We start from the raw sequence: 13,886 nt of genomic DNA, 5'->3' as shown, positions 1-13,886 counted from the left end.
AACAACCGCTAACCAAAGGTTCTTAATTTATACCTTTGGTTAGCGGTTGTTTTGTATTTATATTTGGGTGGTAAGAGCAACGATCGTGGGTTTCTCTGCCATGCTCTTTCCCCGCAGGAGCTCTAGGTGAGCCTGGCACTCTCATTTTATGTTAAATGGTTGTTGATGTTTTTGTTCTTTATATTTGTCACGTGTTTAATTTGAATTGTATGTAAATAAAAGTTAGGTGTATTTACTCTGCTTTTGATTTATATAATTAAACCATACATCCCCCCTACAAAGTTAGTAGCCAGCGCCTTCCGGTCAATAAAAAAATAAATACACACAACGTAGGGATTCCTTATGACGATCACATTTTTTTGGCCACAACTACGTTTACTTATTTTTTGTCGAACCTAGGGTTGTTATACTACAAATTGAAAGAATGTACGTATGTACATATTATTTCTACACAGGACGTTCTTTCTCTGAGTTGAGTGGAACCCACCTTTTCAAAGCTGCCTTTAAAAAGAAAGTAGGTCTTGGAAAATGTAACTTACATCCTGCAACATGAAAAAATTGTTGCTTTTAAAATAATTTATTAAACGATTTTGGAATAGGGTGTAGATCATTAAAATTACAGCTAATAAAAATACATCATTTTCTAATTGATAATGCTGCTGAAAACAACTACTCTAAATTTGCGGTAGAGTATAATTTAGATGTTTTCTTATGGACCATGAGCCTATCATCTTACAGAGTGTCAAAGATGATTCTTCAGACTCGCGCTTCGACAATACATTTTCCAAAAGCATTGTATTTTATTAAAAGGTATGAATAAGTTTTTGAAGGTGATAAATAGAGCAGTTTAGGTAGTTTTTGACAAACTGCAGGCGATCTCTGGCTGATATAGCTCCCAATGACATTTTATGACAACTTTTTTGAGGTTAGGTACAGTATCTGTTTTGCAAAGTCAAATTTCATTGCAAGCAAAAAAGATACTATTTTTTAAATTATCGAAACCAAATCATTTCTTTTTTTTAAGGAAACGCTATTTACTCTTTGAAAATCAACCAGCCACCACCTTATTGTAAAGGCTGCCCAGAAATTAATGGGTTATTCTTCAAATGTAGTTTCTTTCAATGAAAATAAACCTACCTAGCTTCCTTACAATGTTTATCCAAGGAAGTCACCTTTGAAGTATGGCCCATTCGTTTCTGAACAGAAAATTAAATTTTTTCTTAAAAACGGTGAATTTTCTTTGATTTTAACAAGACTACTTTTTATGTACTGAGTCATTCGCATTTCTACCACCCTCCCCCCCCCTACCACTTTACCTTTTCTACCTTTCTGTCCAGGAAAAAATTGTACAAATGAAAGTTTTAGGAAATTTAATTTTCTTTTCTTGCAAATTAAAACAATATCCAAAAAAAAGAACAATCGACAGTCGCTTATTAAAGGTCGGAACCAAACTGATCAGTTTGCAATGTTATGCACTTATCATATACAAAGTTTGATCAAAAAGTAATGGGAATTTTTGATTTTCTTAGAAAGTATTTACTTAATCTTCAATTTTTATTTCATTCCCTTCAAAGTAGTCCCCCTGTATTACACACTTTGACATAACGCTTAATAAATTGAGGAAAAGCGAAATAAATAGAGGGGCAAGGAAGGAAAGTTGATAGACGCGAATTTGTATATATTAATTAATATAATATTATAAATAAATAATGTTCAGTAGTAAAACTACATGATTGTTATTTTTANTGATAAATAGAGCAGTTTAGGTAGTTTTTGACAAACTGCAGGCGATCTCTGGCTGATATAGCTCCCAATGACATTTTATGACAACTTTTTTGAGGTTAGGTACAGTATCTGTTTTGCAAAGTCAAATTTCATTGCAAGCAAAAAAGATACTATTTTTTAAATTATCGAAACCAAATCATTTCTTTTTTTTAAGGAAACGCTATTTACTCTTTGAAAATCAACCAGCCACCACCTTATTGTAAAGGCTGCCCAGAAATTAATGGGTTATTCTTCAAATGTAGTTTCTTTCAATGAAAATAAACCTACCTAGCTTCCTTACAATGTTTATCCAAGGAAGTCACCTTTGAAGTATGGCCCATTCGTTTCTGAACAGAAAATTAAATTTTTTCTTAAAAACGGTGAATTTTCTTTGATTTTAACAAGACTACTTTTTATGTACTGAGTCATTCGCATTTCTACCACCCTCCCCTTTTACCTTTTCTACCTTTCTGTCCAGGAAAAAATTGTACAAATGAAAGTTTTAGGAAATTTAATTTTCTTTTCTTGCAATTTTAAAACAATATCCAAAAAAAAGAACAATCGACTGTCGCTTATTAAAGGTCGGAACCAAACTGATCTGTTTGCAATGTTATGCACATATCATATACAAAGTTTGATCAAAAAGTAATGGGAATTATTGATTTTCTCAGAAAGTATTTACTTAATTTTCAATTTTTATTTCATTCCCTTCAAAGTAGTCCCCCTGTATTACACACTTTGACATAACGCTTAATAAATTGAGGAAAAGCGAAATAAATAGAGGGGCAAGGAAGGAAAGTTGATAGACGCGAATTTGTATATATTAATTAATATAATATTATAAATAAATAATGTTCAGTAGTAAAACTACATGATTGTTATTTTTAAAATTATTTTGACACAGAAAAATTACGTTCTTGTAGAAAAAATAGCTATTGAGCGAAAATGAATTTGAATATATTATGAATTTTTGATATTTTTGGTGATTATATGGATAGCATGAATAATAATTGTCGATGATGTATTATATCAATTTGTTCCATTGAGTGAAAAAACTGGTTCCAAAATGAAAAAAACAAAAATTTTATTTTTACTTCAACTTCAATCGTGAATAACTTTCGAAGGAATAAATTTATGCAAAAATGTGACCTTTTTTTTGGAGAGCATTCAATTTCCTTTGAAAATATGTACCTATTGTTCGTTTTCATATATTAATTTTTTCGTTATTTACAAAATTCCAAAGTTAAAAAGTCAAATCGAAAAAACATATCAATTTTCAAGGCTTTCAAGCATGGAAACGGCTCGTCTGCCGAAAATTTTAAATCAGACCTTTTTTGTAGTGCATTCAATTTCATTCAAAAATATAAGTAGATAAATTTTTTTACTTTGATGGTTTGGCAGTTTTGACGCAAAAATGGGATCAGGAAGGGCTCAAACTCTCACGATATTTTTTTTTCGTCATTCTGAATGATATTCTTGATATATCTTTAAAAAAATAGTCGATTTTTTTGGCCCAGTCTAGTCTTCATCCATTATGAAGAATCAATTAATATATACCAAAATATTATCAAAAAGAACAGACGATAGGTCCACGGTACATAAAAGAAATAATCTTTTTTGGATTTTCTATAGCCCTCTAAATGTTTTAATTAATTTCCGCAATGCCCAGCTTTTATTTATTTCGCACAGGTCTTGTATTGATAGCACCTGATACATAGCAGGTTGCTGTTTGTCAGATTGGCTATGTCGAAGAGCAGCAGTGACCATTTATAGATGTTACACTTTGCTAACTATTTCATCAACCCTGAAGATGACATTTAAGAACTTTTAGAGTTGTAACTGCCGACATAACAAACTAGAAAAAAAAATCGTGAAAGAAAATACAATATGTACATGTGTACACCTAGCCATAAGCTCCAAAATGGTTACGCTGCTGTCATAATAAAAAATACTTTGCTCCAGGAGCCTATTAGTAGTTTTTTGCTAACTTTTTATTTACTATTCCAATTTCATCTTATTACGTTAGCTATAGTATAATTTTTACCCTAGCAAAATTTTTATGGCTATTATTAAGTATGTTTTATTACAATATCAGCAAATATGTATTTTTACTTCAATTAAGTGAGTTTTTGGACAGTATTAAGTGATTTTGTACACTTAATATTGAATTATTAACTTTGTCTTTAAACTTTCCCTTTAATATTTAAAAACATTTATTTGTATATAGAATTATGATGTACTGTTCTTTTTCCACTATTAACATTTTTCCATATTGCAGGATCAAATATTACATTTTACAAAGGATAAGAAGGTTAAGTTCCTTATTATGATAGCTAGGAAAAATTAGGTTTGAATCAACACATTCTCTTGTGACTTTTTACAATATGAGCCAAAAGTGTATACCACCAACTGTTGTACTCATATTAAAAAAACATTGTCAACATATTTAAAAAGCTATGCCTTTGTAAGAAGTCGGAATATATTCTTGTCCAGATAAACTGTTTTTTTTTTAATTTTGATCAAACGACACCCTATATAAGTTTGGCAGTTGAATTAAGAGGCGTAATAAATTAGTACACAGCGGCTAAAGCTGGAAATAATTCGCGAAACAATTAAACCTCCCCACACATTCGAATCGGAAAATACACACATAGTGACGACCTGAATCAATACTGTAAGCCCCTAGAGTACAGTTTTCAATTTGATGTTCATTATTTTTCTTGTTGCATTTGTGAAACTCATTGAATGACAGACATTCCCAATTTTCTTTCTCTTATTTTTAAAACAAACGTTTTCTGTCGCAATAGATTAACTACTGCATCTAATGTCATAAAACCTTAATAATACCTATCTATAGTATCACTTTATTCGATATTAATTTGATAGATAAGTAATAATTTTTTTTTTATCGCTACTAGATTAAGTAATTCATAAAAATTAGTCATTATTACTGTCATTAATGAAGATTAATTTAATATAAATATACTGGGTGTCGCATAAAACTCAGGATATAACTTTTTTTTCATGTTTGGACATAATTTTAAAAAACAAAATTTAATATTAATGGATCCGAAATTACCACATATGACAACTTGATTTTTGTCTCGTATTTTAACATAAATTTACAAGTAAAATATGTAAAATACTTTTTAATATTAATTTGAGCCCTCCAACAAAACTGTCATATGTGTCATAAAAACAATTAAATCGACATAATTATCAACGTTTATGTGACAGCAATTATATGTTCCTACCTTTATCTTTTTCATTAAATGTATTATTGCGATATCAACAAAAAATCGTGTTATCGGAAAATCAAATTATCATATATCGTTACATTTAGAAAAAAGTCTCAATCTGATACCGTTCCTGTTAAAAAAAGTAATTGGCAATCGGCTTCCATTACGACAGATCCTGAAAAAAAATACTTCTGTTTTGTGTAGTAGTTTCCCTACTTACAAAAGCCAATAGTGGCCTAAAGTGATTCAATCTGACTGTTTTACACACACGCCTCAATTGTTATCTAAACAAATATACTTATTAGGTACTATTATACTTAATATATACTTATTTTTGTTTTAAATTTTTATATTAATTAAAACTATACAGAACAAATATTAATAATGTATTAGGAATAGATTATTATTGCGTATTCTTTTGATCATAATTTTCATTATTATTAGAGATAGATCTATCAATGTAATACTAATTCAGTTGCTTTTAGTATTTTATTTTATGTATTTTTTTAACCTCTTAATACGAAAGCAATAAACATAAAGAATGTAGAATGTTATATAAACGACTATATTCATTTCATTTATTTTTCCATGAGATATACATACATACATATATATATATATATATATAGGAATAGTCATATATAAAAAAAAACATAGAACATATATAAGAACAAACTAACATATTACAACCAAGGAAAACAAAAAAAAAATGTTAGTCATTTGTCAGTACCGGTGTAATCTACAGCAAAGAACTCATCTAGACCATACAAAGACCGTTCCAATAAAAACTTCTTCAATTTGCTCTTAAAAACACCCTGTGTAAGTGAGTCTGTTATTTCAGAAGGTANTTAATTAGATACGTTAACGGCTGGATTATCACCGGTAATGCCTTTTTCATAATAAACATTGGCACTTCATCATATCCAGCTGATCGCTTATTTTTCAGTTTAAGCATTAGAAGATTCAATAATTCATCCTCTGAAAATGGAATTAGAAATATAGAATAACTATTATATGTCGGATACAAGACCTTTCCTTGTTTCTTTGTGATTCTATTAATTATATTTTTAGGCTCATTAATAAAATAATCATTAAACACTTCAGCCACTAAATGAGGATTCTCAACTAATATTTTATTTTCTAAAAGACTTATGTTCTTATGTTCAGGCACACCCGTCGACAACTCAGAGATAACCTTCCAGGCCTCACCTGCTATATTAATTGAACAGAATATGCGATTCTGATAATAAGACCGTTTTGCATTTTTTATTAATTTATTATGGCGGATTTTAGCTTGCATGTAGAATTGATTGAGCTGTGGAAAATTAGTTTTCAAAATGTATAAATCTTTCAGTCTATTACTAGACAATTTTACATCATCGGTAACCCATTTACAACTATTGTTATCTAGAGAAAAACTATATTTTTTTTTAGGAAAGTATTTATTAAAATTTAACATTAATTTATTTATGAAAAATTCGTATGCATTATTTATATCAGGTACTGAATAGATAAATGACCAATCCTCTATTGACAAAGATTCCACAAAGGATGCTGTGCTGGTTGCACCAAAATTGCGCTTATACTGTGAGATACGCTTACTGTACTCGTCCCGTAGACTAGATGATTAAAAAAGAACAACACGATGATCTCACATATTATTATCTACAACACATACTGTAGATTCACCAAAGTTCGTATATATATATGATCAATGATAGTGGAAGAGTTATCCGTCTCACGGGTAGGCCACTATACCACCTGATGCAAATCAAAGCTCTGCAATAAAGACAAAAGAGAATCATACACAGTTCTATTTGCAGAATTAAGACTAGCACTATACACAAAGGTATATACAAAGGTATTGGTAGAGTTTTACGTTTCATACGTACAAAAAAATACACTATGTGAAAAAAATATTGTTTATTGTCCAAAGTGGAATTCTATATAAAAAAAGAAGTGTGCGTAGTCCTTCCCCAACACAGGAGGTACATAAAATTGTAATCTCCTACATTCTTAGATAGACTCAACATTCCACAGATATCTAAACTGAAACTTCCCCAAAGTGTTGATTTAATTCAATAAAAAAAATAAGTCAAAGGCAGTATAACAATTGACTAGATACTTGTTGATTCTAAACGCTCTTTTTGTGCCATCAGAGGTATCCCTTTTTCTGACATGACATCCTGCGGTTGGATTCCATTCAGAATCTTTTGGATCTCATCTAGAGTTTTGCCTTTAGTTTCAGGCACATACAACGCTGTAAAAATGGCTAACAGAAATCCAAATACTGAAAACATATAGAAAGGAATGTGCATTCCATAGGGATCCGCCAGCCACTGATACACCTGCAGGCTGACTATACCCCAGATCACGAACATAGCGTCGGCCACCGTCATCCCGATCGCCTTAACGTTCGTGGCGAATATCTCAGCTGTGACGACGATTGGCACAAGACCCAGCCCAGCTTTGTAACATATGGCGTACGCCATCACTGTAACAATTGGTATCCAGCTGAATTTGTCCGTGTTATAACCTACAAACTTCACATTAAAATAGATTGCTATTATCAGAAGACATATTCCAGTCAGAATGGATGAAGTCACCAAGATAATTCTCCTGCCATATTTGTCCACTTGGAAGGAAGCTACTGTTGCTGCAGTCAGCATTATCGAGGAAAATATTATGGCGGTAAGAGATTCTGATAAGTATACAGATCCGGCTTCTTTTAATATAAGATGCAAGTTCATCAAGACCACGTTCATAGCACACAGGTTTTGACCCCCTGCCAAAGCAGACATTATTATTAAAGCTTTGCGGTTGCCGCCGGAAAGCAAGTCTTATCTTTCCTTTTTCAGACTTTTGTCTTTCAATAGCTTCTTCTATCGCTTTCAACTCTTCTTCTACTGGCACGCCAGGTCTGAAGTACTCCAACGACTTTGCTTTTTCTGGTTGGCCTTTCCATAGTAAGTAGTAAGGTGATTCAGGTACAGAGGAAAATACTGCTAGTTCAGTTAAGACTATACCTGCTCCAATAATCGATGAGGTGTAATAAGGAAAGTATGGACCTACAATGTACACCACTAAACATCCAAATAACAGCATAAGATAGATTATGCTCGACAGGAAACCCCTGATCTTCTGATCCGCTATCTCAGCTACGTACATAGGTGCAGCCACGAAAACCATGTTGCCGGCCATTCCAGACAAGAATCGGGCCATGCATATAAATAGTATTCTATCTGCGAACGCAACTATGATCCAAGTGAACAACTCCACGACTGACGCGAGTAGGAGAGACTTCTTTCTTCCTATCTTTTGGGTGAAGAAGATTGTTGTCGGTAAACCACAAGCAGCTCCAAGTAGTAAAGCTGGTTCCAGCCACTCAGCTTCGTGTTTGGTGGTCTTGATATGACTGTCTTCACTAATTAAGTACGGGATCATGGGAGCTGTCCATCCAGTCACCATGCCATCTGATATCGCGAATAGTGTACCTAAAAAATACTGGGTATCAATCTAAAATCGAGTAGAAAAGTAAAAAGTTTGGAAAACTCAACTGTTATTTTTCTAATATGGAACAAAAAGGAGTAGTGTCTATTTTTCTGCACTAAACGCTTCAAATGGAATTTACCACAAAATATAATGAAGTCCGTACTATATAGAATTCTAAGAAAAGAATTTACCGCGATAGAAGCGTGATTTGAAATTTGCCGCATTATTTTCAGAATATTAAAATATAAACACAATACTCTTCGACAGATAATTAAATTCCTAATTGCTACTATTTTTCAGCCCCCATTGATTTATTTTGTTATATGAAACACCTTCGTAACTGTAAAACAATAATGACTATCAACTACTTCACATTTTAGTAATCCCACTATCCGCGTCATTGTACAATTTGTACTTGTCTGTCTCCGATTTGAAGCTACGCATCAATCAATTTATTCGATACGTATCTAGAGGCATCCTAACGCCTCCCCTGTGGGACTAGCGTGCCGGTGAATAATCCCGGTTTTTTTGCTGTGAGACGTTGGCTGTGCATTCCATTTGTCGTCATTGTCGTTCATTGTTCCGATGTCTATTCAGGACTTAAACAGTGTGAATCAGCTTCTAATGTTATTTTAAAATGGCTCATATTTAAATGTTGGAAAGCATTTGGGGTCGACTGGCAAAAAAAATATAATATAATGCAACAGCAAAATAATTATATAAACGAAATTTTTGTATACTGAAAAACCAAATAAATTTTAATTTATTCAAAAATGATTACGCACAAACAATTTATAATTTTTTTAGTTTTTATTTACCTTAACGAAGGCCTATTGCGTGAATCCCACGACAGCATTAATGACAAAAAATAAACAATTAAGCAATATGAGGATTAAACTTTTTTATATATCCCAAACAATGACGACGTAACTGGGTTTTAATTAGTAATTATTTTTTTATATACACGAGACATGACTCAATATGAAGTTAATTAATTTTTTAACTAAAACAAACTTCGCTTGGAAACTGAATGCAACCAAACAAAACACTCATGATAGGAGAATTTAAAAATTCTTATCTACACACTTCCTTGATTTGAAAAATCGAAATAAATATTAACATAGGTTCTCAATATTCTCATAACGTAAATAATACATAAAACTTCGTTAAATGAATTAAAACATAAAACCTTGAATAATCGATATACATGATATATTGCCGGCAAAAGTAGAATATAAATATAGCGAATTAGAAATTGAGGTTAAAAGCCTTTAAGTTAATGTTAAAAATGTTAAGTTATGTTATGTAATCGAAGCCAATCTCGAATTTATCATAACATAATAACAAATTTACCAACGTCAATTTTTATAAATATAGTGACAAGACAATTATTGTTTCTTACCAAATATCGCCGCAAATAGCTGAGTAAGCGTTCCCTTGAATATATGCGAAATGCCATTTTCTTCTCCCATGTCTAATGATTTTGATTATGATCATTAAAACAATCATTAACAACTAAATTATTTTATATCAACTGTTATTACGGATACTACCGCTTCATCATTATATTTACAAATAACAACGCACCACGTGTACTATTCGGCGATAAAAAGCGTGACTATCGATTGGCACCACGCTACAGGTCCGGCTTTACAAATATCCCTGGACTGGATGATTTCAAGTTTCTAGGATTTCTTTTTCTCGGTAACCGTTGACAGTCCTGTTATGATTGTTTTACTAACATCACTGGTATCTTTGTATATTTTCAATCTAGTTCTAATACTTAGGCGTTTTATCAATTTTAGGTAATGAATTCACTCTCTTATCCATCCTATAGCGCTCCAATTTGTCTAACTGTAACGTGTTTACTGAAACTTGTGATTCTGCATACTGCTGCCAATTCTTCGGAATGAAAATGGCACAAAATTCAAATCTTGCGTTACTTTTGGAATACCCTTTACAAATTATAAAGATTTTGTTAGTAGAAACGGTTATTTATTTTCGAAAATTTTCAGATCGCGCTTAGGTACATCTTTTTGCATGAAAAAATTTTATTCCATTAATTTAAACTAAAATTCTCTCTGTGCGGAAATTTTGTTTGGATATTAAACCATTAGTTGCAGATTGTGAGTCATATGAAAAATATTAAATATCAATAAATCAGATATAACATATCTAAAGTTGTTTCTCTGATTGCAAAATTAAAATCCGAGAATTGGTTGTTTTTTATTGAAATTGTACGTGTGCAATAGGATTTATATAATTTGAAATATTATCAAATCTATTTTGTGTAACCTATAATCGAGATGTTATCAGTATACATTTTTTTATACTAATTGTTCGCATTATTGCGGATATTATAAGATCATGTGTTTAAAAGATTAAAAAATGTTTTCAATTTGTCATTCAAATTTAACGTTACCATCCATGGTCAATATCTCAATTGTTATGCGAGAGTCGTTAACCTTCGGTTTGTATGCTAATTTTTTAAATCTATAGTCGTCATAAAATTAATGAACAAAGAAATTGTATAAATATTATACAGGGTGTTATTTAAGTACGTGGCTAAACTTCAAGGGCAATTCTTTGCGTGATTCTACGAAAAGTTTATATAAACATAGCTTCGGTAATGCTTCGTTTTCAAGATACAGGATGTCAAACTTTTGAAAAAATCGTTTTTTTTTGTAAAAAGCTTAAAAATCCTCTTGCCGATTTCGTTGAAAATTTTGTTGGCAGTGTTATTTATGGTAGAAAGAACTAATTTAGCTCTAACTAGATTAAAATTATTAAATGCATTGGCGTCCCGGGGACACCTTAACCAATATTTTTGTAACAAAGGCCGGGACGCGCAGTAATTTATTTGTTAGTTCTCGGAACGGATGGGCCAAAAGTAAAATATTTCAGTCAACACAAATTATCGAAAGTGAAGGGCTCTCAAGTAGGTTAGCGTTGTCCTTCGGAGAAATTTAGCAATATTTTTTTAACAAGTTCACTTAGAGTCGGGGCCATGTGTTGAGCAGGTATAAAGAGAGAAATCGATATTTTTAGTAACGCGCGAAACCACGAGAAGAGCGTAGAGATTCCAAAGTAGAATTAAATCAAATTGTTAAATTGATAGTAATTGGAAAAGAAAGTAACAGATCAATAGCTGGTTTTTTGGCGGATTTTCCAAGCTATAAGGATATAATAAATGAGATCGACTAATCCGTCCCGTATCGCTACACGGAGTCACTAGAGGAAGGCTAGGATTACTTGTAAGTTTAGTTTCAAAATTATTTAGACAATTGTAAAATCAATCAATTAGATAATTATTAACATGGCATAGCTATGCCAAAGCGTCCCGACATTCAGGGTTCCCGCTAATAACATAAGAACAGAAACTTCTGGACCTAAGAAATGGGCGTGTCGAAGCGAAGTGTCGAATTCAGGAGAGATCTAGGAGAAAAAGTCGGTTCTTCCTTATGTTCCACATTGAGCAGTCGACTTAGTTTTAGTCTCGGGCTAGTTAATTAAATTTAATAATGAATAAAGTTTTTCCAAATTTTGCTATGGAGCGAGCATTCCCTGAATTTCGGTATGCTGTCGCCTGTAAATAAATTAATTAATATTTTTGCTGTTCGAGCCGTTGTGTTGTTATTTTGTTTGTTTGTTTTGTTTATTGTGATTAAAACCTTTCGTGGAAGTTTTGGTGTTTCTTTTTGTTTCTCTCAACTTCAGTGTCACCCTGTATAGCCAGCCACTGGATTACGTTCTACGTAAGCAATAGAGGGTAAGTGCCTGAAATTCATTCTCTGAACATACAACATTTCTAAGTTCCCACATGTTAATTAAAGCATAATGATAATTATAAACTCCCTATCGAGAATTTAATAGTAAACTCTTTTGAAATCCAGACTCGTTATGATACTGGTCGTAACGATATATAGACAGATAAAGAAATAACCCCTCAGGTTACATTTTTGACAAAAAAGAAATGTGCGCCACTGATTTTTTAAAACTTTAATATTTTTTTTCACATTAAGCAACTGAAAATGAATATTTTTTGTCCCTTGAATTATTTTCGTATCTTGCTTCCTTTTTGGAGAAAAGAAAATAAAAATCACTTTATTGCACGTCCCGGGAACAACATAATAAAAAATTAAAACTACCAAACTATCAAAAACTGGGATGTACCTGTTATTTTACCATATCAATAGTGTATTCTAGTCTTAAAAATTGTTTTAATAATTAACTTCTTTTTTGTTTTTGTTTAGAAGTTATTAGCATTTTAAAAATTTCATATTTCAATAAAAGTAGCTGATAAATAAAAATGATAATTGCTATATGATGACCTTGGATTTAACATTGATCTTAAATTTCAAGGTCAAACCAAGGTCAACTTGAAAATATTAAATGGCACGCCTATTTTTTGTGCCAGCAATCGATAGTGACAAATTTTGAGTCTGAATTAGAGGACAAACTGAATTTTCTCTATATGACTACACCGAATTGTGGACGAAAAAGTTTCAAGTAAAATTTGACAAATTAGACTGTGATCTTGGTTTTGACCTTCACCATAATGAACTATTTTTATGCCAGCAATTGACACAGCGGCAAATGTCACTATTTGTGATGAAAGAATTTTTCCTGTATCTCCTTAGTCATGTGAAAGTCAAACGCATTTTCAATTAAAAAAAATAGTGTTACCTCCAAATAACCTGCAAAGACATTCCGGATCGATTGCTGGCATAAAATATAGTGTTCCATTTAATATTTTCAGGTCGACCTTGGTGTGGCCTTGAAACTTAAGGTCAAGGTCAATTCCGAGATCACCGACATATTGGTTGCGTGATATCTTACAACTTTTATCTGAAACTAGTTTTGGTAGAATTGATTCCTGAAAAGTAACGAAGGGAAGTGTTTTTGGGACACCCTGTACATCGTTTACTTAATTACATCTAATGGTTAGAGAGGCCTAAGATTAATTTAAATTGTATAAGGTTTTGGGGACCATAAAAACGAATTTGATAACTTATATGTATAAAATATACAAATGTAAAAAGTGTATTGTTTGCAAAATGTTACGAAATTAAAAAAGTGCTATGTAAGTTTAGTGTTTCCTAGTAAATACCGTATATACACGGTGTCCCATTTTAAATAACAATGTTGTAACAACATCTTCTTAGGCTAGCACTTTCAAGAAAAACCGTTTTGACAAAAGTTGTAAAGTTCTGAGGATTCGATGGTCACCTTGACCTTGACAAAAAGGTCAATCGTAGAGGTTATTTGAAGACAAACTTGGATTTTTGGATTATGATAGATATGTTCTGACACCGGAAATAGATAAAGCGGAAAATTTTGCGATCAGATATGTCTTTATGTTATGGGTCAAAGTGGCCTTAAAGTGTTATT

General features: G+C 31.8%; 1 pseudogene; it reads right to left on the bottom strand.

Moving 5' to 3' along the window:
* Positions 1–6,911: 6,911 nt before the first annotated feature.
* On the bottom strand, positions 6,912–10,051 carry LOC108917693 (annotated as a pseudogene).
* Positions 10,052–13,886: the final 3,835 nt, after the last annotated feature.

The sequence above is a fragment of the Anoplophora glabripennis genome, unplaced genomic scaffold (assembly GCF_000390285.2).
Source record: "Anoplophora glabripennis isolate ALB-LARVAE unplaced genomic scaffold, Agla_2.0 scaffold44, whole genome shotgun sequence".
Classification (NCBI taxonomy): Eukaryota; Metazoa; Arthropoda; class Insecta; order Coleoptera; family Cerambycidae; genus Anoplophora; species Anoplophora glabripennis.
This window is presented reverse-complemented; position numbering and strand designations above follow the sequence as displayed.